Source organism: Geospiza fortis, unplaced genomic scaffold (genome assembly GCF_000277835.1).
Source record: "Geospiza fortis unplaced genomic scaffold, GeoFor_1.0 scaffold264, whole genome shotgun sequence".
NCBI lineage: Eukaryota > Metazoa > Chordata > Aves > Passeriformes > Thraupidae > Geospiza > Geospiza fortis.
In genome coordinates this window covers 5,828,166-5,848,993 of record NW_005054332.1, presented here as the reverse complement: position 1 = coordinate 5,848,993, position 20,828 = coordinate 5,828,166, and the positions used below count along the sequence as shown (strand labels likewise).

General features: G+C 34.5%; 1 pseudogene; it reads left to right on the top strand.

The window, feature by feature from the left end:
- Positions 1–20,828, top strand: part of LOC102042130 — a 46,807-nt pseudogene that overhangs the window by 5,013 nt on the left and 20,966 nt on the right.

Below are 20,828 nucleotides of genomic sequence, written 5' to 3'. Positions count from 1 at the left end.
TCATTGTTAAACTTCTGACAATTATATGTTTTATAAAATGGAATAGAAAACAATTCTACCAGAGCAGCAACTAAGTGTTAAATGGAGAAAAGACTTCAATTGTTTCCTTCTTGTAAGCAAATGTAACTTAAACCTCTGACCCAAAGAAATTGAAAACGAATTAAACACTGAGCATATCTGAAAACCCAAAAATGTATCATTGCCCTTTATTTTAAAAATGAAAAAGTGAAGTGTTCAAGTCAGTAAATGTTCTATCAGGCTTGGATTGTAGAGTAAAATATGAAATAATATGAAACAAATCACACATATGAAAACTATAAATAGAAATTATCCAAAATCAAAGTACAATTAGAGGCCTGATTGATAGCTACTGAAATAAAATAATAAAATATAAATAAGCATTTTATTACAATTGGTGAGGCAGAAAAATAATGGAAGAATAATTTTGTGAATCCTGATATTCAGAACTTCAATCAACATATTATTATTAGTTACTTCTTTCCAAGGACTTTCAATCTTTTTTTGAATACTCATCCTCCAAAAATCCAAGTTGGTGAGAAACTTGGTAAGGTCGTGGACAGGTATAAAAAAACCTCAAACAAACAAACAAACCACAAAAACACCCCCACACACCAGTTCAACCACAACAAAACCCCAATCCAGAAGAAGCAGTTCCCTCTGACCTGCTGTAATAGCCAGCTCTGTTTCATGGTAGGCTGTTTATGATGACAATGCAGTAGCCAAGTTTTGCATTTATCAGTTCAGCGGATAAATAATTGCATTTTTCCAGGAAGTCAGAGTATCTCTTGCATATGTGAAGAAGCACAATTGTGTTGCTTTAACATTTCCTCAGCTGTATTTTATTTCTCTATTGGGGCACATTCAAGCTGCAATGTTTTTGTTCTATTAGAGGAGTTTACTTCAAGTTCCAGGTGGAGTTTTTATCGTTCTTCTGTCAATATAGTAACAGGAAAAATAAAATTAAACTCATGTTTCAAAATTGTGGTTTCCTCCTAGACCACTAGCAGTAATATTGAGAACTTGGAGGAGCTACAAAGGATGTTCTGGGACAGCATATTTGTCCCTGAAAAAGTCCCTGGCAGCAAGCTTTTTGCTAAATATTGCTCTTTGATAGCACAATATTCCCCAAGTATTGCTTTTTGGAGAAGTATTTTTAAACTTATTATTTCTTAATCTCACACCAACTAGGAAAAGTTAAAATGGTGCAAGAATGAATTTTTTTCTCAGTTTTTTTTCTTGTTAAATACTATATTTTAAACATAATTGTTTAGCCCTGATAAACTACACTTTAGCTAGAGAAAGAAAAGTACTGACAGCTGAACAAATACCTGCAAAACCATTTTGGACATGCTGAAAATTAGCTCACAAAAGAGATATGAGCTTCAGCTTGCTTTCATTAGTAGTGGCAAAATTCACCTCTGACTTGACCATTTATGTGTCCAAAGAAAGATTAAAGAGAAGAACTGTGTTATTATATTTAAGATTCATTGGGTAGCCTTCACTTTTGTTTATTAAAAAGTAGGAAAAGAGAAAACAAAAGCTGAAAAGCAAAAAAAAAAAAACCAAACGAAAAATGAAGAATGAGAGAGCTATGTAGAGGGAAAAGAAAATGCAGCCTATTGGATTTAAGCATCCAGTTTGATTTGTTGGACTCTAGAGGAGGTAGGAGCAGAAAGTGAGGTGCCAGATTTTATCCCCTTAGGAATCCTGGCTAATGAGGAAGTTTCCAAGGTAGGTAAGATATGTCCTCATTCTAAAGTATCTTATTCCCTCCACCAAAATCTCTATAAAGCTTTTGAAAACTTTCAATCACTGTTTTGGAAAGGATCAAAATAATGAAGTATCTTGCACAAGCTCAAATTCACAGTAGTGATTGCAGCTCAAAACACTGAACTGTGGACCAAGGTGCTGAGACCGTGTTCCTCTGCTGTTTAATTTAATGGCAGAGAGAGGGATTTTTTTTTTAATTGCTGATTATATCTCACAACTTGAAAGGGAACTTTTCCACTGTTATCACAACAACAAAGGGGAGCTGGGGAATAATGGAAAAAAAGGTGAGACAGTGCATATCAGAGATGGAAAAAGCACAGGGTGTGAATGGCAGGATACAAGGAGATAGCTAGAAACTTACTGTATTTATTTCTGCTGTAGAAGGTGCTCGATCTGTGGGGTTATGGAAAAAAAATGGGGTCTTGTTAAAACATGCTATTAGCTTTTTTTCCTGGATAATTTTCATTTTCCTTGAAGCAATCATGCTACCCAACAGAAACCCATTTGTTTGCTAATGTACTATGATATTTCCCCAACTTCTTACTCATTAGATCTATATTTTTCAGATTAATAGATATGAATAAAGGAAAATATGCCACATGGTCTCCTTGTGTTGACTTTTATAGACATATAGAAAGAATTACAACAAGAGAAGTAAAGTCTTGCACGTACCAGCTGTGAGGTTTGTGGGGCTGCTGGAAGTGTTGATAGGGTCTATATCAAGCTCTCAAGTGAAGTGCAGTATTTTTTGTTTCCAGCAGTTGTCTTGAAAAGGACCTCATGTTCACCGTCAGACTTTAGAAAACCTCACATTTCTTTTTAAGCAGTTAAATAGCATATAAGTTAATTTTCTTACACTGTATTATCAAGAAAATAAACAATATTTGATTAATCGCTTTTGGTTCTTCTTATGTCATTTGTCATGTATGATCAATGCTGCCTAATACATTGAACAAAGACAACAGATTCGAACTAAGAATTTCTAATTGATAATGAATTGTTTTTCTAAAAGTTATTTACTTTGCATTATTGAGGTATTAAGATCACTAGGACTTCTTAAGGAGGTTGAAAATACAGTCTGAAATGAAAAAAAGAATAATATTGATTCTCTTGTTAAAAAAAAAAAAAAGAATACACAAGAAGAAGATTCCAGAGTTTTTTAAAGTGTGGGGTAGTTGTTTTTTTTTCTTCTTCTTCTTGTGCCTCTTCTGTCCTAGGTATTTTCAATCAATTCCTAAATTAATGTCAAGGTTTGAATCGTTAAATAAAAGTTATTATTTCATAACTCTCTCAGTAAACAGTCCTGAGGTTGTGACTAGTAAAATTATGTCTAGATACACAATGTGCTGTGGTAGTACAGGCAGATCTTTTTTTTCCTTACAGCTATCTAAACAGAATTTGGAAGGGGAAAGTGCATACACATATATCAGTCTAGAAGTGACAAGGACAGCTTTGCAAAACAAATTTTAAATCAGTGAAATATACATTCAACCACTGTGAAAATATACACTGCTTATTCCTGAGGTAGACACAAGAATTGAGATCCTAACACAGGCTTTAGAAGTCTTAAGAGTTATAGCAACATATTTAAGGGTCTGATCCTTCTTCCAGTATAATCAGACAGACTTTTTTTCCAATTATTTCAAAAAGACAGGAACCAAGACCCAAGATTTCTTGTAACATAATTCTTCCCATACATCTCTAAATCAATGTAGCCCTACTCTAGTGTATGCATATTGATGTCTTTTCATCATAAACCTTGTAATTTGCCCTTTAGCTTCTTAATGCAAAATCCTTCCTTTAAGAAATTGAACTTGCTTCTAATGGTTCAGAATCAGAGGTAGATTTTGTTACACACAGTGTAAAAAACCAAAGATTTTGTTACATACAAAACGTGTAGTAGGTGAAAAAATATAAATGCAAAATACGCAGAGGTTGAGAAAGCACAGCAAGGAGTAGGGACGGAGATTTGCCATACTGCATGTTACAGACTTGCTAATGATGACTTAGACTTGATTAACACTTGGGGGCCTTTATATTTCATGTCAGGATTGGGAGAGAAAAGCTGGGCTTTTGGAATTCTGTATGGTAAAGGCTTCTGTATCTTTCTAAAACCCACCAAATTATGATGGAATCCCACAGATTTCTTTAGACTTTGCGCAATTTCTTCCTTAAGGAATACTTGTACAGCATAATGGAAGACTGCACGTACATTGATGTGCTATTTGTATGACTTTGTATTTATTTGTAAGATTTTGTATTTTAAAAAATACAAAAAGGCCCAATCTAAAATATTATTACTATTTGTGAATTTGTTGTGATCTAAATCTTACTGAAGAACCAACGTATGTAAATCAATTAAACTAATATTCAGCAAAATCATAAAAGAATACACCTCAGTATTTTCCTGAAATGTAAGGACTTTGTTTATGTCCTAAAAGTGGAGACAGTAGATATCCAGGTCCATAATGTACAAATATAAAGATTTATCTATCCCAATCTTCCTGCTTGTTCCTCAACAAGGTCCTATAAAGTAAAAAAAAAAAAAAAAAAAATCAAATTCCTTTAAAAACCTAAACTTCGTATGAAGGTTCTTTACAGAAAAAATGAAGGATCATACCACCTTTTAAACTACTGCACTTTGGATCTGCATTGCCATGCAGATCAAAACAGTCTCTCAAAATCAAGCAGGCTGGATTTTCGAAGAAGCATTCCCAGAAATGCTTTCAAGTCTCTCTGTGGAATATGGGTATACAGCATCATGCCATGTTTGGTCATCTAATACTCAAGCTCAGTCTGGGAAATGCATCTTTAAGCCTCTTAGAAAAAGATTTATGAAATGGTGACCTGAGTTCCCTGACATGAAGTCTGGAGCTGTCATTTTTTCTGCTTTGAAAAGAAAAGAAATAAAAAAGAAGAAAGAAAAGGACAGAAAAAGAAATTTCCAAGATGTGCTGGTTGCTTCTTGAAACCTAAGGAGGAAAGAAATTGTACCTATAAAAAAAAAATTCTCTCATGTTTCTGCTATTTGTTTGTAAGGACAAGAAATAATTTGACATCACGTAATTCCCTCTCAATTTTAAGATTATTTCAGTAACTGCTTTTTAATCCAAGGCAAGTACGGTTGGAAACATTTTGCAGAGACCTGGATAATTATTTCCTAGTTAGATAACATCCCAAAGAATGCATTTTAGCAAAGTTTTCCTCTGAAGTAATTGCTAAATTGATAAATTGTTCATGTCAGATTTATAATCCAGTAAAGACAGATTTCAGAATTTTTGATGCTGTGGAACTTCTTACTGCCTCCTCAGAGTCTCAGTGATTTCCAGCCCAATCCCTTCAGAGCAGGGACTCCTAAGATGTGCAGACATATTAAAGAGCTGATATAATGTTTATATAGAATAGAGAGAATATAAAGCTGATTAAATGTTTATATTTTTACTAAAACTGCATAGCTACATACTATAGATAAGGTGGCAATTTATGTGAAAAAAATCTTATCCTTGAGAATATAATTGTTACCTATCAAACCTTGTAAAGATATGAAACTCCACAAGAAGCCTCAACATTTAATTTCTCACTGTATATTCTCTCTGGCAGCACTTCATGCCAATAATGTACAGACACTTATATTCAAAGTACCATTTTTTTGAAAGGGAGAAGTTTTTCATATTCATATTCAGTGTTGTACTCATACAGTCGTACATTTACTCGTACTCATACATTTGTAAGTATGAAATCAAGGTAGAGGGTGTGTTTGGTTTGAATAGAGGAGTAGTTTTAGCAGTTTGAAACTATTTTATTTAGATTTTATTCCAGCTCCTAGAGGTTGTCATTCGAAGTTCTGTTGAAGAAGCAATAACTAAATCTCTGAGTACAGGGAGATCAGAACTGAAAAATAGCTCAGCACAATCCAGCTACAATTTTGAGAACACAAGTCACCAAGTGCTTGGGCAACTTCTAAATATAAACCATTCCCAATGGGAATGGGTGAAGCCTTGGCTCTCACAAAATCAGTGGTTCCACATACACTGGAGCCAAGACTTGATTCAGTAGCCTTTGAGCGCTCACAGTGAAGTTATAGGACCATATGGACTCTGAAACAAATCTGTTCCTAATGAAACTGTTTGGCAAAAATGAAGAGATAAGAAAATAAAGTGATATCTCATAATGGTTCAAAAGGTTGTTGTTCTCTCTTTTCCACATTGAGAAAGGGAAAGATGAAGAACAGTGCGTAGGATGACAAATCTTCCCCCACACAAGTTAGAAACAAAATATGCAAGAGAGAAGTAACAGAAGGTGAAAGGGATTGATTAAGTGAGAAATAACAATACATAATTTTTTTCAGTTCTGCAGAAACGTGGGTTTTGCAAAAATGGTATCTGTAACACAGGAGCACCAATTTCTGGATACGATAGAGGCAATTTCTGAACTTAGTGTTGTACTTTATTCTTTATTTACTGAAATAAATTTTTTCCTTCAGTTCTTTCTGGCCTTCAAGTCAGAACTAATATACCCACTTGCACAAGAAAACAAATTAAAAACAAAGAAACAAAACAAAAAATAGATGAATAAAACCAAATAAAACATCTTCAACCAACCAGCCAAAACAAACAATCCCCCCAGAAAAGCCAAAACAACCCCCCAAACAAAAACAAGCAAAAACCCCCGACCAAAACCCAAAAAACCTCAAATAAACAAATGAAAAAATAAAAAACCCCCTGCCCCCCCCAAAAAAACCAACCAAACAAACAAAAAAACCCCACACAAAACCAAAAAACAAGGGAAAAAATAGAAAAATGGAAGATGTAGTGGTTTCTTCCTAGGCTCTCTAATTTGGTAGTCAAGAAAACTGCCTGAGAGTAAAGGGTCTTGTGCAATCTCAGCATTTTCTTCGAGTCATTCCACAGCTTCACAGAAAGAATAAGTTACTTTGTTTCCTGGCAGCACTGGTAACTTCACATCTGTGAATTTAAAGCAGGCTGATCCTGGCCTGTGTCTGCAGAGAGGCTGAAACAGTATCTTCAAGAGATAGGAACTGTACTTGTCATCTGCCACAAGACTCAGTGGATGGTGCAATTATGCAGCTGATTAATTTGGCTTTTTTCCCCATGTCTTAGAGAGAATTCAACATTTTTGCTGTGCTATCCTCTATTTTGCTGTCATTAGGCATCAGAATTTTATATCAGTGTACTGCCTTTGCAAGCCATTTCGCTTTTCTTCCTCTTGAACCTCTGCTGGAACTACTGCTCAGTGTGCAGAACAGCCCATCTGACAGGGGAAACTAGAACTTGAATGCGGTCAATTAGGAAGATTATTTCCTTGTAGCCAAATACAAGTGCTCCCCCAGTAAATATTACGGCGAGAAAAGAGAATTCTGCTTCGTCTCATCTAGGAACTTACCAAAAAAATAAATACCCTCAAATCTAATTCTCATTGCTGATAAAGCTATCTGAAAGCCTGCAACTGTAAGCAGCAATCTTGTCTGCATTACAGAGGAACAGAAAACAAGCTGAAACAGCACAAAATTAGTAGTCATTCCAAAATTAGTGCTTCTGGAAACGAAGGGAACTTGCAGCACTAAATGTGGATACCGTTAGCTGCAGAATTTGATTTTGTTCCAACACAGCATAGTCAGGGCACCCAGGCATCACAGTGCAAATGCAGAGAGCACAATAAACTTTCTCTGGATTCAAAATTATCACATTACTGCAAGCAGTTTTCCTGTTGGGCATGCCATTGATCTATTGAGTCACTGGCAGGGAAACTGCAGCAAGACACAGGTTGACATCTGTATTCCCCTTAGGGCAGCAAGAAAAAGGTCTCCTGGGAGAATTTACAATATATTTAAAGACCTCAGTTCATAATCTGAGCATGAGTAGCTTCCATTAAAGGCTGAAAGAGCTATAAAAATGTGAATTTTCAAAGGAACCTGGCGGGAAAGACACCGTTCAAAGAGACTGTGCTTCCATTGTAAAAATAGCTATGGATTATTAAAGAAGTAACAGCTAATATCAAGAAAGCACATGCATAAAATATAAATTATTTACTGATTGTCCTAAAAAATAACAGTCTGAGATGGAAGCTCCTCTGTGGGTTGGAAAAGATACTCTCAAGGAAGTAGTTCCTGGAACTGAGTCAAAATTGGAGAATAAAACAGCTACAGTTGAAAAAGAGCACAGAAAAAAACTGCAAAAGCAAACAAATAAGAGAATTCCATTTTTATAATTAAGTTTGTGTGCACATGATAGTGACACATTTTTTTCCTATATCTTGAATCTCAGTATGACATTCATGTAACTCTTGATATGAATGAATCCATATTGTTCTGAGGTTCTAGGAATAATGCAACCATGTTTATGGTTGGTCATCTCAACATACATTTTTGTTTTAAAGACTTATGCAAATAGTGGTAAATTATCTAATAGTTAAAAATCTAAAGAAGCTGAAAACCCTGGCTACATTTCTATTTTTTTAATAACTAAACCATTAAGAAATTGCAGTGCATTTTTAAAACAAAAATAAGTGCATTATTAATCTAGTTATTCTCTGTTTTGATATAATTTATAATTTAATATTACTTTAATTAGGAACCTGAATTACTGTACATATTTTTTCATAATAATTATATTTCTGAATGAAAATACAGGTCTGAGTTTGTGGGGTTTTTTTAATTTAGGAAACGGGAGAGTCAAATTTTTTTACAGAATTTGTATAATTCCATCTGGGGTCAGTGTTTTTTTATGAAAGAAAGAAAGAAAGAAAGAAAGAAAGAAAGAAAGAAAGAAAGAAAGAAAGAAAGAAAGAAAGAAAGAAAGAAAGAGAAAGAAAGAAAGAAAAAGAAAGAAAGAAAGAAAGAAAGAAAGAAAGAAAGAAAGAAAGAAAGAAAGAAAGAAAGAAAGAAAGAAAGAAAGAAAGAAAGAAAGAAAGAAAGAAAGAAAAAGAAAGAAAGAATATTATTAATAATGCTTTTAACATTTTTGTATTTAAATTGTGAGGTACAACACACATTTAAAGAAATTTAAACGCTGACTACAGGGAACAAAAAATCTCAAAGTAGATTTTTATACGTTAAAAATTATTGTATCACTCACTTTGAGTAAAAATTTGGTCTTTTCTATCATACTGCTTTGAAAATTAGAGTGCCTTAGCTGTGTTTCTACAGATGACTGATCTATCTCTCATAAATATATACACTAGGATGGCTGTTTCCATGTATGCTAACAATAAACAATATATATCCTTTTGGAACAAACCTAACCAGTAGCTATAAGGTACAATTCAGGTCAGCAAAATCCCCTATGTTTAGATGAGAGAGATGGAGGAGAAAATTAGATTTCAACAGACATTTTATGAAATAGCTGCCAAAGACTGCTACAAGAGGAGTCTGTAAAAAAAGACACTTCCAATCAAAAAGAAGTAAAAACCAGAACGTGTGGGAACTTGCAGACAGAAAGCTCTAACTTGATCTCAGCACACATCAGCAGTTCTCAAAACTTTGCTGAGGCATGGGGAGGTAACTTGAAGGACCTTTGTGTAAATACCCATGCCATGTGGGGCATAAAAAGTGCATAATGAATACCACATCTTTGCTATTAATACATTATTAAAAATCTTTCTTTACAGAAATGATTGAATTTTATCAATTTCATAGCCTTCATGGTTGCATGCTTGTTGAAGAAAAGAAACTAGGAAGAGATTCTAAGAAAGCTGGACTTGACAAAGATTTTGCATTCCAATAAGTATATTAATACTTTAAGTTCAGTAATTTTCCATATTTAATAGCCCATTCTTCAAAGAGCCTTGGGACCGTTACTATAAAACAAGGAGGAAAAGGATATCAAGATAAAGCATTAGTGAAAGTTAACTAGGGAGAGATATTAAAATTGTTTAAATTAGAAGTCATCCTTATTCTTCCAGTATCCTCTATTTCTCTCTGATGACAGTCCTGGAAAATCACTTGGTCCTTTGAAAAAAATAAGAGCATTACTGCTTTCTATGAGAAGGAAGATTGTAAGGCATGTCAGCTAATCTAGCCAACTGAAAAATAGGCTTCTGCAAGGTCCTTTTGTGGGCTTAATCCCACTTTTAGATAAAATCAGAATGAAATTCCTATTGCATTAATCTTATACCCTTGCTAATATCAAATGGGGTTAGCTAAGTAATTCAACAATCCTGCATGAGCTCAAAGGATTAATAAGGTACCATGACTTATTTTGAAGTGTTGCCAAATCGCCATCTCCTCCATCTTTTTTGTGTCGGACTGATTACATTAATAATAACACAACAGTTTGATTCTAATCTCCAAAATCCTGAACTTTACAAGGCAAACAGTTTGCTGATCCATCAGCATTTATGATCACACCAATTATGCTGAGGCCAAATACCATGATTACAGTGTGTGGTGCCTATACCATGAGGGAGAGAACGAATTTTTGTAACCCTGCAGAGAACAAGAGTCTCTTTTGAAAGAGCACCTATGCCTGGAGGCACCTGATTGGAAATAGCAGATTTCTAAAATAGTCTAAAATGCCTTATACTAGAAACCAAACCAAATAAGAAACCACTAGAATTATCTTATACTAGAAACCAAAGAAGGCTTAAGATAATCACAAATTTTTGTGACTTTTTCCGCCTCTGTTGTAGTATCACCAGTATATGATAATTACCCAAAATTTTAGAATTTATCATAACACTCCCTTGAGAAAAATCAGATAATGTTATGAGACAGGGCTTTAGAATGCAAAAGAATTGGAAGAATAAGAGATTTATCTGCCAATCTGATTGTCTATCTACCTACCTATCTAATCCACAGTTCATTATCCTTTTGTCTGCTTAACTATTTTTTCAAGATCAGTTGAACTTAGAGGAGAATTTAAGTCTCAAGTATAAAGTATAAATATCAAACTAAGAAAATGCTATGAGCTGTAATCTAACTGTTACCTGAAGGCCTGTCCAGCTTGGAAAAGTGTTTCTGGACACTGCTTTTATGAAACAGTCTTCCTCACAAGGACAGATTTTAATGGCACAAGACAACATAAAAATAGGATTTTCTCTGGTGTCAGCCTAAGAAAAACTTCAGGTTTTTCTAACGAAACATGTGCAGTTTCAATCCTGACTTATGAGATTAATATTTTAAACTTGAATAGATCAGAGAAAGGGAAAAAAGAAATATGCATAATAATTAAGGACAGACATGGTTTTGTATTTTTGGAAATTGTCCTCTCACTAAGATTTCAGATGCCTATAAAGAGTCTTATGCAAGTCTTTGCTGTGATTAGAACACGTCACAACATAGAAGCTGATTACTTAAATTCTTATTCAATAGATTCTGCTTAAGCAGAAACTTATCTTTGCATACAGACTGTAAAAGGTGGTGGTATCTGAAGTAGAGGAAGTGAATTTCCAGCTATCACAGAACTGACTGATAGTAGAAATGCAGACGGAAATAAAACTCTCACAGTTTGCTCTGATCATGCTACTCCACTTTCTTGGAGAATGCTAATAATGTGTAAAGTATAAGTACAAATAACTTGGTTAAGACAAACGTTGCAAAGGTTACAACATAAGTGCAAAACTCTGTATAACATTTGCAGCTGCATAAAACAAAACCTTAAAGAAAAGTGAGATACAAGTAGGTAAATGGTTGATCAAAAGACACTGAAAAATTAAAATAAACCAAATAATAAAATTAGAAATGTGTTATTAATATATTAGAATGGGAAACAAAGGACAGTACTCTGCAGCTCAAAATTTAAATGAAAACAATGTGTTCTCATTTCATTTTGCTAATATTTTGAAATGTAGATATTAACGACAATTTACTGCTGAAGTTACGATCTATATAGAATTGTGAGAAGATAATTCTGCCATTATTTCAATAGGTAATTTTTTGAGCATTTTTTTTTAATGTTGACTCATATTTCAAATGTGTTATCCCAAATGAACTTGTAAATAACTCATTTACATCTCTGCCTTTGCTTACAAAGAGCTCTCCTGAGGCCTCTCCATGAACTATGTCTTTTCCTTTTTTATACTGTGTTTGTTCCCTTGTTTCTTTAGGTGCTGACAATTCATTACCTTCTGATCTCCCATCAGACACCCTTGCTAATGAACCAGAATGTTTATGGGCAGTTCACCTCCTGCAGCTCTAAAACATGTTTTTCTACTGAATGCTTTAACTAAGTGACAAAGCAATAGCTTTGATTTACCTTCAGAAACCGAAGAACAGAAGTACAAGAACTTTTGGGAGAAGATTTCCTGCAGTTTCATAGACATATATTGTTTTTCTAATAATGAAAAACTCATTTAATTAAGAGAGACAACTGGGTTGTAATTGCATTAACAGGTATTTAATTGTTACTTTCCTTATATTGTAGATTCTTGAACATTTTTACAGCTTTCTAATTAAAATTTATGCATGCATCAATGAACATGAAGTATGGATGTTAGTTATTCAGCTTGTTAGTAGAACTCTTGTAATAATGCCATGTTTGAAAATGAAAATATAATCTGTTTATAACACATGTGGAAGAGTACATCAGGCTCACAGTTGGCCTTATTCAATAAGAAACTTAGAAGCAGTGTACTTCCAGAACAAATACAGAGATTACATTCCAAGTAATGTGGAATGGAAGGTTATTTAAAAGCACAGGGTCAAATTGATATGGAGGTAATAATAACCAGAATTCATCGTCACAAAATGACATCTTATCTGATAAGAACAGAAACAATTTTCTGTCTATTTACTTCTTGTATCTAAAATACTGGAGCTGTGATGTGGTTATGTTTAATAAAAGGAGCCATAAACATTTATGGCTGAACTTCTGAAAAGATTATGGCAGACTCTAGAAGCAGTTACAAAAGTGTGCAAAATAAGCATTTTATAATTTCCGTATTATAGAAATTCATGTATAGTTATAGATATTATAGAAATTCATATATAGATTTCCAAAATTACAAAAGTAATACAGGACTAGTATCTAAAATAGTCATGGGTTTGGTATGAAAGAATAGATTAAAGTTGATAAATTAAAAAATGCAGTTATTAAAATATTTATTAAGTTTATTCTCTGCCAAAATAACTTCAAAAGAAAAAAAAATGAAAATTTAAATTCAAAAGGTCTGTAAAGAAAACTTAATATGCTAAACATTCAGAAAAACTGTCATTCCACCAGCACTTGCTGAAACAAACCCTTTTCTGTTTGCCCTCAAACTGGTTTGGCTCTAACCACTTCTGCCATACCAATGCAAATGAGGAACCTTTTTTAGCTCATGTCCTTTAACATTTTCTTCAGATGCAGCTCAAAAAAGTACATCCTTTATGCTGCCAGATATTCATATTCTGAGGATTCAAAACATTTGTGACTATAAGAAATTTCACTCTAATTATCACCTAGAAGTAGTTTCTTCTTTGCCTTATGGCGCATGTTATGGTTTGCTTGTTCACCAGTAACATGCCAAACACTCTCACTGTTGTTGAATGTTCTTTTCTGGCATTCTGAATAAAAGCCCTTCCTTTCTTGCCCTTCTACTTCCTCTTCTCCAGGAATGCAGTCCTGCACTGAAGAAAAATGTTGACAATTTAACAATTTTGACTGTGAAAGTCCATCTTCAATGTTTTGTCGTTTATGCCAGGCTAAATCCGTGTTGCTATGGATGTTCTCTCCCTGGGGACATTTTACTGCTTCTGCAAAGTGAATATTAAAATTTGACTCATGGTATTTCTTCATCAGTCCATGAATAAAGTTAATCTTTTTTTCCATTTTCTCTCAGATCTCTTACAGACCACTTCCCCATTAATTGAAAAAAATGAAAAAGAAGTTCCCATTTCCTCTTTATATGTTCATGGACATACAGTGTGAAAAACGCTTTTACATTTTTTTAATTAATACTAATCACCTGATGCATTTTATAATGAGACCTATTTAATGTGAAACTTTCTAGGGAAATATTAGGCTCCAGATTATTTCCTAAGTGGGTGCTTTAACTTCCAGGTAAAAAAAAAGAACAAATTTCATTTCTTTGTTAATTTTGTCTGGAAGACCAGAGTAAGGAATATATTTAAAATAGCCACCCCAAAATATTCTTATAGCCAATGGCAAAGTATTGACTCTTCTGATGTGCAAGGTCTCATGATAATGAAGATGTGTAAAACAGATGAATTACATGCTGAAAATGTTTATGACATTATGCCTAATGCCCTCACCTGCACTCTCCCTCTTTCTCTTCTCACCACCATGGCTCTATCTTCTGCTCTCATTCTCTAATGTACATCGACTGTTTGCTTGAAATACTGAAAACCCACTGATCCAACTTACTAGGCAATCTGTAATTCATCCAGAGCCCATAACCTGAAAACTAGGACATTAGTTACTAGACAATGTGCAAAATTGTTTGCAACGTGTATGGATGAGAACAGAAGTGGTTCTGGGTCTTTCTTGGGAAGTAGCAGCCACTTGTGTAATAGCTGAGTGCTGAAGCCATCTGCAGCCAGTCAAGATGGCAATGAGCAGAACTGTACTTTACAAGGCAGAGCAGTCAGCATTTAAATGTCCTGACCACCACTATTCAAACCTTACAAGGGACCACCAACAAGTGCTGCCACTGACTTCAGAAGGAAACTGGAAAATGTACTTAAACAGCATAAGGAACAATTGACATACTTGCAAAATCTTTGATGAACTCTTGCCCTTCACGCAGATATGCTGAAGTGGTAGAGTCACATATGAGCAAGATCTCAAACTTCTCATAACTTTCAGATGTTTGCAGGTGCTCACAGAAGTATAGCCTTAGTACTTAGGCTCTTTTTTTTAATATTGAAAACCCTTGTTTTCTGAAATGTCTCTTCATTAAGGGACTTTTTGAGCTGCCTCCTCCAGCCTAAATGCAGAAATCTTTCCAAGAAATGAGGACTGAATGGTATTTTGACAGTGCAGGATCAACTAGTGTTTAACTAATAATAACCATCTATCTGGTATTCATGGCAAGTTTTCAAAATGAAATCACAATTAAAAATTTGGCTTCATCTGTTAAAGATTTGTGGGATTTTCCCCCCTCTGGTCATGCAGCCTGCTCAAATATCTATTTTCACTTGTGAATATTATCATAGATGAGTGATCAAATCACAGAAATTTCCATTAAAGATTTTGAAACTTTCAGGACTGTCAAAATAAGAAGTCTAAGTACTTTTAAATCTGTAGGTAAATACAAAGTACAAAACCTGATCTGTTATGAAGTTCAACCACCAAGGTACATCTGGAAATCTGATGAAAAGTATATTCCTGTTTCACTCCCTCTGGTAGTTTTATAATTGAGTCTGAATAGAGGTAGCTGAATATACAGTTGTTCTGAGGTCAAGAGAGTACAGGGATGATAGTTCATATAAATTACATGTATTATACTACCACATTCCAAGGATCAGTGCATTCTTAGGAAATTCTCGTTGCTTAACTTTTGCACTTTCTCTGCAGATATTGCATTGACACATACATAGGACTATGGTTAGAGCTGATCTCCCCCTAATATGATCAGTCTGATGACTTTTATTTCATTTTGACAGCTGTTATACAGTATATGGCTAGTGAACCTGATCTTCATTATTTCCTCTCTCATTTTCTTTTGTGCTCCCCTTTTAACTCCAGAAGGCTGATTGTTCCATTCATTTCAAGGCACCATATAGTGAAAAGAGCAGGGAACATCACACAGCACATGTGATCCCAATATGCTGAAAATTCTACTTATATATTTTGTAGAAAACTATCTAAGCCCTCAATGAACTTCTATACTTTTTAAATATTTCAACAACAGGTAAGATAAAGGTGTCACACATTAAGCCCTGGTACTACCTGCCTTTAATGTCCTGAATTGCCATTGAATTCAAGAGGATTTCTGTGAACTAGAAAGGGGAGGGGTAGTTAAGCCTCTTATTATCCTTGTTATGCGAATATTTAAAAGTGCTCTGCACATATTTTAAAAGAAATATAAATATTTTGAATATAATATTGGTAATAAACACATATTTAGAACTTAAACTCCATTAGTGACCAGCCAACTCAAAGCCTTTCCATTACTTCCTTTTCCCCCTTTTTTCCTCCTTTTTTCTTTCTTTTTGTCATGTTTAGTCAAAGAATAGAAAAGAGTGGCTATACAAAAGCAAAAAGATTTCCATTAAAAGAGAAGAACAGAGAATCAGTGTTAGACATCCTTCTACGTTGGAAAAAAAGATCCTCACTATGCTAATTTTTCTATGCAGTTTAAATACAATCCAAAGACATTGCTCAGGTACATTTAAATCTCTTGACAATAATAACAGTGATTCTTCAATGATATCAATAGGTAATCACGTTTTATGTTTATCCCCCATTTATGCTACAGATTAGCACAGCTCCAGAAGGATGAGATATTTAATAGAAAGACTATAAATTACATGACTGGGAAGAAAGTTTCAAGGACAATCAATTCTCATTGTTCAAAGTAACATTCTTTGACCAGTTAGCTCTGTGACTGAAAAACTCTCTTTATTTTGTAGCACTGAATGGCTAGATGTCTATTTTAGGCTATAACTTACTCCAAAGGATATCTATTTGTGGGTTTTTTGAACACTAGTTACTACACTGAAATGTGGTTAAAAATTTAAATATTTAATACATTTTGTGGTGAACAATCCTAATTAGATTAACTCAGCATGGTCACCACTGATGCCAGTGAAGTCAATAGATAATTCTGTAATGTATTTCTTTATAAAAATTTTGATTTATGACTATTAAATTATGTTAGTACACTTATAAATTAGATTAATTTATGCTGAAGCATAAATCCATGAATCCAACTTTCATAGCATAGAAAAATATAACTCTTAATTTGTATTTTTCTTGGAATCCCATATTAAAATATTTTACTAGATAGTGACATTTTAATTATATTTATTTTTGCATCTGTCCTAATTCAAGGAAAAGATTAAATAGAAATATAATTTTTTCCATCTATGTACATTTAATATATTACTAAAATTACAGAATTTTTTGCATTAAGGTAATGTTCAAAAAAATAATTAAGACATCCTGTAAACTTTGCTGGGTATCCTTCCCTCTACCTTCTCTACTTTTGGTAGCCACAGGTGAATTAAAATTTGCAGGGTCAAGTGTTTCTGTTAGAACTACAAGTGTCCATGGAATGGACACACAGATTGCATTAGCTGTATTTAAATATTTTTCTCATTTGGCAAAAATAACAGCCAATCCACACCAAGACACTCAGCAGCTAAATATATCCCTTTGTCCATTAAATATGCCTGTGTCCACTTCCTTAACAAAACTGCTGCCCCTGTCTTCCTTGTGTTTGATGCACTCTGACATTTCATCAGGCCAACAGCTCCTTGGATGCTCAGACGTTTGTGCCATCCTTATCCACATCCTGGCCCATTGAGTGGACAGAAACACGTGGTGACAACAGAGATGAGGAAAAATTTTATGAAGTGGATGCTTGGCTCAGATCATCCTTTCTGCACAGGCCAAAGCTCAGCACACAGTGATGGGGAGACCCCACAGAATCTTGATACTCTTTTTAGGCTTTGCTGCTGTTGGTGTATGTACCAACATACACATCCTTTCTGGACAGTTGCCTGCTCATTCACACAAACATTTTGACCCTGTTCCGCCAGTTCTGAAAGAAGACAATCTCAGCTTGCTTCAACTACAGTGTCCTTTAGGTAGCTTTCCAAGATTGCTATGGGTCAGTGTGAATACTGAGGATCTATTTAAGTCAGAATTTGGTATATACTGCTTTTGCAAAGCCAGAAATACTCCATTCAGACCAAGGATAAATGAGAAGGAGGAATTATTGATGTATGCTGTTCGGTATTTTTTTAGGACCACAACATGTCTAAGAAAGGTCCATGTATGTACCTGCACTCTTTCTGCTGTGAGCACAGAAGAGAAATGACCACGTTGGCTCTTCCCAGGCAGCCAGGGCCCTGGCAATGACACAGCCATTTTCTACTGCAGCACTTACACATTTGTGTGTGTGGTGACTTGTACCACATCAGTACAAAGTAAGAATCACTGAAAAGAAAAATAGGTCTGGAAAGACCTTCTGTAGGCAGATCAATTTTCCTTCTGTCAGTCTTTATGGATGTTTCTGAAGAATCCAGTGATTCTTCAATCCACAACCTCCCGGGACAGCCCATTTCATCCTATCACTAACTTCACCTTCATAAACACTTATTAGTCTGAATCTTTTTCACACAGCTCCTTTTCACCTTGCATTTGTGCCTAACAAATTTAATCATACTTTTTCTTCATCCTGTCATTTTGAATTCTAATCTCATCTCCTGCCTGCCTGACATGCTTCTCTTCATGTTGTTTGAAAACTTGAGATCTACTTCTTATTGCATTATCCAAGTTAGTAGAGCATATAAATAGATTATTGAAGTCTAAACATCTCTTGTAAATAGTGGTTTGGATGAACTGTGCCTGGGGCTCTGCAGAAGAGGGTGCATTGGGAAGCTCAGTGTTTAAGATAATATATAGGACAGAAAAACAGAAGTCATGCCCTTCTGGGCTTCTGTTTGTATTTGCCAAACATGGATTTCTTACCTCATTTATTTCTTGATCAATGAATACATGTGAAAAAACCCATGTGTGTTCTAGCCCAAGTATGGTCCTTCCCATGTAACCTACATGCAGGCTACATGCAAGCATTGCATGTACTTGTTAGATCAATTATCAGAGTTGTGTGAGTATAGACCAAAGGGTGCTGGGGGAAAACTGCCAGGATCTGTCAGAACAGTTCTCAGAGCCAAACTGCACTGCAGTCTTAGTTTACTGACTTGTCAGTAAACCATGGGCTCAGACGTTGTTCATGAGTGTCTCAGACACAGTTTATTGAAATTCTATCTCCTTCTGCTGTAGAGGTGAGGTCTGCACAGTTCAAAATCAGTCATGATCTACCTGTGAACTGTTAGACATTTCCCTCACAGAAACCTTATTCACTGTAAAAAACGGTCAAATGTGATGTGATGTGATGTCCATAAAAGTCAAATTAGATCCCAAGCTTGCAATCTTGTTTTAAAAAGTCTAGAATTCCAGATAAACTTATTTTTATATGCATACAGACTCACATGTAAAATTTCTTGTATAGGTAATATGTTATGCTGTGGCTTTGTATTGATATTTAGAATTTTTTCCAGAACAAAGGTTTTTCACTGAAGCATTTTGCCCCTGATTGTTCATGGCATTCTTTAGCATTTCATGTAGCTATGTTTTCTTTTTTAGTATTGCATAAGAGGTATCCTAGAATTATATTCTACCATTTGATGCTAATGAATTTATCTAATGAGCCAGAGTGTCCATCACAGTTGTATGGTGTTAATACATTGGTGTTAAAGTGCAAAGAAGAAGTTACAATGCCTACTGAAATATCAGTCAATTCAGGGCCAACCCTACAACTTCCATCCTGCCTGTAGGAGTGAAGTCAGCTTCAACTCCCTGAACTTTTCATACCAGTAGAGCCTGTACCTACATTCCAATGTTCTGACTATATATACCCAGAATTCTAGAAAGTGAATCTGAGAAATATTTTATATTTGAAGGCAGTCTTGATATGAAGTCAACATGAGTCATGTGTTTCAGAGACACAGCATATGTAAAATAATAATTATCTTGTTTAAACTGGCATATACAAAACCAAGAATTGTCATTACTCCAATCGCTTATGAAAATAGTTTCTTCTGTTTTCTACTTTCCATCTGAGATAGTAGATCTAGCAGGGTTCTTTTCCAAAAAAGTTGTTTGAAAAAAGTTTTTTTTTTTAATGATTCAAGTTGTTAGTTTAGATAGTGGCTTTCCTTCAGACCAAGTTACAATACAAACTGCCCCTTCAATATTTTTTTTCTCCTCCCCAAAATTTAACTTTCACCAGAAGGAAAGTCAGAATATACCACTATATTTAACTGGCTGAAATAATTTTTAGAAAATAAAAACAACAACAACAACAAGAAAAAAAGCTACCAAAAAAACCTACAAGAAAACAAAAACAAGTAAACTGACAAAAAAATCCCCCCAAAAAATCCCAAACTATTTTAGGATTCCTTATTATGAATTCCTTATTCTTCCAGAAAATTTAACATTATTTTTAATTTGCAGGTCCATTGATGACAGATAACTTCATTAATTATATTTTTTCCACTCCTTTTTAGGTTTTTAAATTAAATTTGTGCTGTGAATGGCACTGGAAAACAAAGTGATATATTATCATCTCTGGAATTTTGGAAGATTAGTACTGTGTACAGAAGAGAAAATCAATATTCTTTTTAATCATCCTGAGCTTGAGCTGGCATTTTACACAGCCCTTCACTTGGCAAATGGCAAAGTCTTAAGCTGTGGAAACACAGTCATTCTAAAAGTGTGTATATCTTTATAGTATATAATGCCTCTGAGAAATAGCTAAGGTAGCATCATGACATATTCCTGAATAGAGTACAATCTTCTTGCTTTACAAAATATCAAGACATGCTTTCATTGTGGGAAAAGCACAGATTAGATACGAAAGAAAAGATTCATTTTGGGCTCACCTTTAAAAAAAACAAAACAAAACAAAACAAAACACCAACCCCTTTTGATTAAATAGCTGACACAGAGTCAGAGTTATAGTATTTGGCATCCTAGATGAAAGGACAGTCAGCATTCTCCTTAGTGCTGCTGCTGCCAAAAGATGCTTCCATTGAATTACAGTAGTGAGAATAAAAACTGAAGTCAGGGTTTTTTCAGAATGGGTCATTAACTGCTGTTGTTCCAAAGTTGGATGGTCTTCTCTAGGCAATAATGACAGTATTCAGAAACAGGGACATACAAAACTGAGAATAGGCTTCTCTAAATATTAACTGGAAAAAAAAAAAAAGAGCCAAGTAAGCCAAAATTAGCAAGTAAAGGATAAGGTTGCAAAGTTGTATCTCAGATAATTTAAGTCAAGAGGCTGAAGGACTAGCAAACTCAGTATGATCATTCATTTTAGAGACAGATTAAGTCATAGTGCCTTTG